The 5912-nt window shown below is 39.8% G+C and overlaps 1 non-coding gene across 1 annotated transcript; it reads left to right on the forward strand.

Annotated features, from left to right (window-relative positions):
- Positions 1–4166: 4166 nt before the first annotated feature.
- On the forward strand, positions 4167–4273 carry LOC116136730. The gene has a single exon (XR_004129061.1). It is a non-coding gene; the product is annotated as a small nucleolar RNA R71 (small nucleolar RNA).
- Positions 4274–5912: the final 1639 nt, after the last annotated feature.

Below are 5912 nucleotides of genomic sequence, written 5' to 3' on the forward strand. Positions count from 1 at the left end.
TTTTCTAAAATTCCCTTAAGTTCTTTGTTATACAGTTCCACTTACCAGCTCGTTTGTGGATGGTAAGGTGTTGCAACTCTATGTGTCACTCCATACTTACGCAACAGTGCATCCAATCGCCTATTGCAAAAGTGGGATCCTCCATCACTAATAATTGCTCGTGGTACCCCAAACCTTGAGAAAACATTCTTTCTCACAAACTTAACCACTACCCGAGCATCATTAGTCGGCAATGCAACTGCTTCTACCCACTTAGACACGTAATCCACCGCTACCAAGATAAATGTGTTCCCAAAAGAATTTGGGAAGGGACCCATGAAATCAACCCCTCACACATCAAAAAGTTCAACCACCAAGATGTTGTTCAACGACATCTCATCTCCTTTTGAAATATTACCACTCTGTTTACATTGGTCGCACTCCTGAATCATCCGGAAAGAATCCTTAAAGAGGGTCGGCCAATAAAACCCCGATTGTAGAACCTTGGCTACTGTCCTAGCTCCTCCAAAATGGCCACCTACTTCCCTCTTGTGACAATGTTGTAGAATGCTTTCCATCTTCTCTTCCGAGATATATCTCCGTATCATTTGATCAACATAGTGTCTGTAAAGAAATATCTCTTCCCAAAAGTAGTACTTCAAATCTGAGAAGAATTTTCTCTTCTGTCGGAATGTCATACCACTTGGGAGCACCCTTGATGACAAATAATTTGCAAAATCTGCATCCCATGGTGCTTCATCCACTCTTATAAATTTCTCATCCGAAAAGGTTTCTCTAATTGGGATTCCTCCTCATTTCCCTAGAGTGGTCTCTCAATTCTCGACAAGTGATCTGCCACCACATTTTCTAACCCTTTCTTATCTCGTATCTCCAACTCAAACTCTTGCAGCAATAGGATCCATCTAATCAGCCGAGGTTTCGCTTCTTGCTTTGCCAATAGGTGCTTGAGTGTTGAATGGTCCATGTAGACGATCACCTTTACACCTAACAAATATGAACAAAACTTGTCAAAAGCAAAAACCACAGCCAACAATTCTTTTTCAGTGGTGGTGTAATTCAATTGTGCATCAGTGAGTGTTTTGCTAGCATATTGAATTACATGCAACACTTTGTTTTTCCGCTGTCCTAATACTACCCCTAGAGCAAAATCACTAGCATCACATATTAATTCAAATGGCAGTCCCCAATCGGGAACTGCAATAATAGGTGCAGATACTAATAATTTTTTTAGAGTTAGAAAGGCATGCATGCACTCATCATTAAAATGAAACACAACATCTTTATTCAACAAATTGCAAAGTGGTTTAGAAATCTTAGAAAAATCCTTGATGAATCGTCTGTAAAACCCCATATGCCCCAAGAAACTTCGGACCGCTTTGACATTTGATGGTGGTGGTAGCTTCTCAATCACTTCTGTCTTTGCTTGATTGACTTCTATTCCATCCTTTGAAATCCTATGACCGAGCACTATTCCCACTTGGACCATGAAGTGACACTTCTCCCAATTGAGCACCAAGTTCGTCTCCTTACATCGCTGCAAAACAAGAGAAGATTAGTTAAACAACTATCAAAAAACGAACCAAAAACTGAGAAGTCATCCATGAAGACTTCTATAAACTATTCCACCATGTCTCTAAAGATCGACATCATGCATAGGCATCCTTCGGTAAGCAAAGGTGCCATAGGGACAAGTAAAGGTCGTCTTCTCTTAATCCTCAGGAGCGATGGCAATCTGGTTGTATCCTGAATACCCATCCAGGAAACAGTAATATACATGTCCTGCCAACCTCTCCAACATCTGATTAATGAAAGGTAGTGGAAAATGATCCTTCCTTGTCGCCTCATTCAATTTCCGGTAATCAATGCACACTCTCCAGCCCGTCACCATCCTAGTTGGTATCAATTCATTACTCTCATTCCTTACTATCGTGATACCTCCCTTCTTCAGAACCACTTGCACTGGGCTCACCCATGGACTGTCGAAAATAGGATAAATAATCCCCGCATCTAAGAGTTTCACCACCTCCTTTCTCACCACTTCCTTCATCGAAGGATTCAATCTCTGTTGTGGTTGCACCCTAGGCTTAAAATCATCCTCCATGAGTATCTTATGCATGCAAAATGATGGCGAGATGCCTCTAATGTCTGAAATAGTCCATCCAATTGCTAGTCTATGTTCCCTCAAAACCCTAATCAACCGCTCTTCCTCCAATTTACTCAAACCTGAACTAATAATCACCGGGAAGGTTTCTGAGTCCCCAAGATATACATATTTGAGGTGGGAAGGTAAAGGTTTCAACACAAGGTTTGGAGGTTCTTCATTTTTTTCTTTTTCCTTCTCTTTTTCAAAATCAAACTCCTCAAATTCTAGATCTTGACTCTCATCAATCGGTTGAAGTGCTTCTAACAACCTAGCACATTCATTACTCGTCGACTCATCTACCTTTACTATTTTTGATTTGGCTATACACGTTTCTATAGGTAATTGTGGGGTGTTTTCTTCAATAGATTCTACAACCAATTTATCCACCACATCGACACTAAAGCATGAATCCGATTCAGATGGAAACTTCATCGCCTCAAAGACATTGAAAGTTACTATTTCATCTTGAACTCTTAACAGTAACTTTCCTTCTTGCACATCTATAAGTGCTCTCCCCGTGGCCAAGAATGGTCGGCCCAAAATAAGAGGAATTTCCTTATCCTCTTCCATGTCCAACACAACAAAATCTGTCGGAAAAATTATCTTATCCACCTTCACCAACACATCTTCCACTATCCCCCTCAGGTGTTTTATGGACCTATCCGCTAGTTGCAACGACATGGTCGTTGGCTTCACTTCACCAATTCCCAATCTCTTGAAAATAGAAAAGGGTATTAAATTAATACTAGCACCTAAGTCACATAAAACACGATCAAAAGTAATATCTCCTATAATGCAAGGAATAGTAAAACTCCCTGGATCTTTGAGCTTCGGGGGTAACTTCTTCTGGAGAATGGCACTGCACTCCTCCGTAAGCATCACCGTTTCCTCATCTTCTAACTTCCTTTTGTTCGATTGGATTTCCTTAAGGAACTTCGCGTAGCTTGGCATCTGCTACAATGCATCTGCAAAAGGAATGTTAATATGCAATTTTTTAAAAATTTCAATAAATTTTGAAAACTGCTTATCCTGATTCTTTTTCTTCAGTCTCTGAGGAAAAGGCACGGGTGGAATGTGATGTGCCAACTCTGGTGGTATCTCAGGGAATGGCACTTTCTCCTTCTTTTTTTGCCTTTCTTCTTTCTTCTTGTTCTCTTCCTCCAAACCGATTGGTTTCTCATCAACTTCCTTTTCAGAATCTTCCTTTCCAGCTTCCTCAACTTCTTCCAAAACTGTCCCACTCCTCAACATTATGGCATTTGCTTGCTCACGTGGGTTAGTCACTGTGTTGCTTGGTAAGGAACCCTATAGTCTCTCATTTAGCTTCTCGGCCAATTGGCCGATCTGTACCTCAAGATTCCGAATGGACGCCTCTTGATTTTTGAAAATTTTCCTTGTCTCATTCGTAAAACCCGTGGTCTCCTGCATGAATTTCCCAAACATGTCCTCCAACTTTGTCACTCTTGGATCTCCCGGTTGATTATTCACCCCTAGTTGGTTATTTGGCAATGTCCTTTGGTTTCATTGATTATTTTGTTGGTTCTGATTGCCCCAAGCCAGATTTGGATGATTTCTCCACCATGGATTGTATGTGTTGGAGTACGGGTTGTTTGGTTGCCTCTGATTTCTTGCCAAGTAGTTCACTTGCTCCGATGATGAAGATGACGAAGCAAATGTGTTGCCCACTTGACACTCGCTGCTCACATGGTTTCCTGCACAAAAATCACAAGTTAGTTGAGGTGTTTGAATAGAGTTTATTTGAATACTTCCCAACTGTTTCTGAAGTGCCGTGAGTTGGGCTGAGATGGCTGTGAAGGCATCAACTTCATGAAGACCCGTAGATTTTTTTGATATTACTCTCTCATTTGGTCCTTGATAGTTGTTGCTTGCCAAAACCTCAAGCAACTCATAAGCCTCTTTTGGTGTCTTATTCTACAAGGCTCCTCCTGATGCTGCATCCACCATGGTTTGCACGTTACCCATCAGTCCATTGTAGAATGTTTGGACTTGAAGCCAAACTGGCAACCCATGGTGTGGACGTTTCCTCATCAATTCCTTGTACCTTTCCTAAGCCTCATACAATGACTCGGATTCATCTTGTAGAAATGATGCGATATCATTTTTCAGTTTGGCTAATTTTGCTGGAGGGAAGAACTTGGTCAGGAACTTCTGTGCTAGATCATTCCATGTTGTGATAGTTCCCCATGGTAGTGCCGTTAACCACCCCTTTGCTTTATCCCCAATGAGAATAGGAATAACCTCAACCTAATGGCGTCATTTGACACTCCGTTCGACTTGAAGGTGTCACAAATTTCCAAAAAGTTCGCAATATGCTGATTCGAATCTTCCTTCAAATCACCATTAAACCTTACCGACTGCTGGATCATCTGGATGATTGTCGGCTTTATCTCAAATGTGTTGGCTTGGACCACTTGTCTCGTAATGCTGGAACTACTGCCATTAACTGTGGGAACTGAGAATTCCCTTAGTGTCTTGTTTTCTGGTTTTGCCATTTCAACAGCTATTTCTTCCGATTCAACCACTGTATCCCCTCTTTCTCTTCTCTCTTTGTTAAGTCGTCTAGCGTTTCTCTCAATCTCAGGATCAACAGGAACCACTGGCTGACATCTTTCTTTTCGCATAAACTACACAGAAAGAGCAAAGGGAAATAAGATCTCAAACCAACTGAAAATAAAAACAAAAGTTAAACAAATAATGATGAAAACAAAAATAAAAACTCCAATCTAGCTAACTATAGAAAAACTCAATGTTAACTTAAAACTAAATCCCCGGCAACGGCGCCAAAAACTTGGTGCGTGTTTCCTACAACATGCAAATGTGGCAAGTATATTAGTCGCTCAAGTAATAGAGTGATGAGTGAGTATCGTTCCCACAAGGATTGTTCGCTAAGCACTAAGTTTCCTACTGTTCTCAAGTTGGAGCAATCGAATTCTTTTGGATTAATGGGAGCAATTTAAACTAGGACTAAAACAAAAATTGCTAAACTAAACTTTAACTATGAACGCAAGATGTAAAACACGAATAAAATCAATTCAAACAAACGGGTAGGGTTTTGACTTCATTCGGACTCCGTGGGTTAAACCTAAAGAATTAAACTAAATTCATATTCACATGCATTGATTGTAAATCGAACTCTCTAAAGTGTCAAACATACCTTCTCAAGCTATGTTTTCCTACTCTTCCCTTTTAACCTTCCGCACCCAACAAATTGAAAGTTAATAAATCTGAGCTCATTAAGCACAAGAATCCTAGATTGATTTCATTGGTTCTTGAATCTATCTCTAGCATCCAATACTACAATGGTGATTACCCAAGAAGCCTAATATGATTCATTTCTCAATCTCATCATGTTCATCACATATAAACAGTAAATTCAGAGTATTCGCACAATCAAGCAAGTTGATATGAAAATACAATCATTCAATCAATTAACCCATGAAGTTCTGAACTACAATCAAAACCCTAACCCAATATAGGTTAGTTCATGTCTAAATCAATAATACAATTAAAAGAAACGAAAAATTCCAAGTTCAACATCATGGAAACAAGAGAAAAGGAAAAGAATCTCCCCAAATTGACGAATCCACTGGTTTCACCTCGAATCTTTACACTTTTTTAATCAAGAATCACTCAAATTCAATCTAAGAAAATGTAAAAACTGCTATCTATCCAAAAATGAACTCCCCTAACAAAAATACTAACTTTTTCTTTTATACCTCGCCCAAAATCCTCAGAAAATGCTGAAAAG

The sequence above is a fragment of the Pistacia vera genome, unplaced genomic scaffold, assembly GCF_008641045.1.
Source record: "Pistacia vera cultivar Batoury unplaced genomic scaffold, PisVer_v2 Contig318, whole genome shotgun sequence".
In the NCBI taxonomy this organism is placed as follows: domain Eukaryota; kingdom Viridiplantae; phylum Streptophyta; class Magnoliopsida; order Sapindales; family Anacardiaceae; genus Pistacia; species Pistacia vera.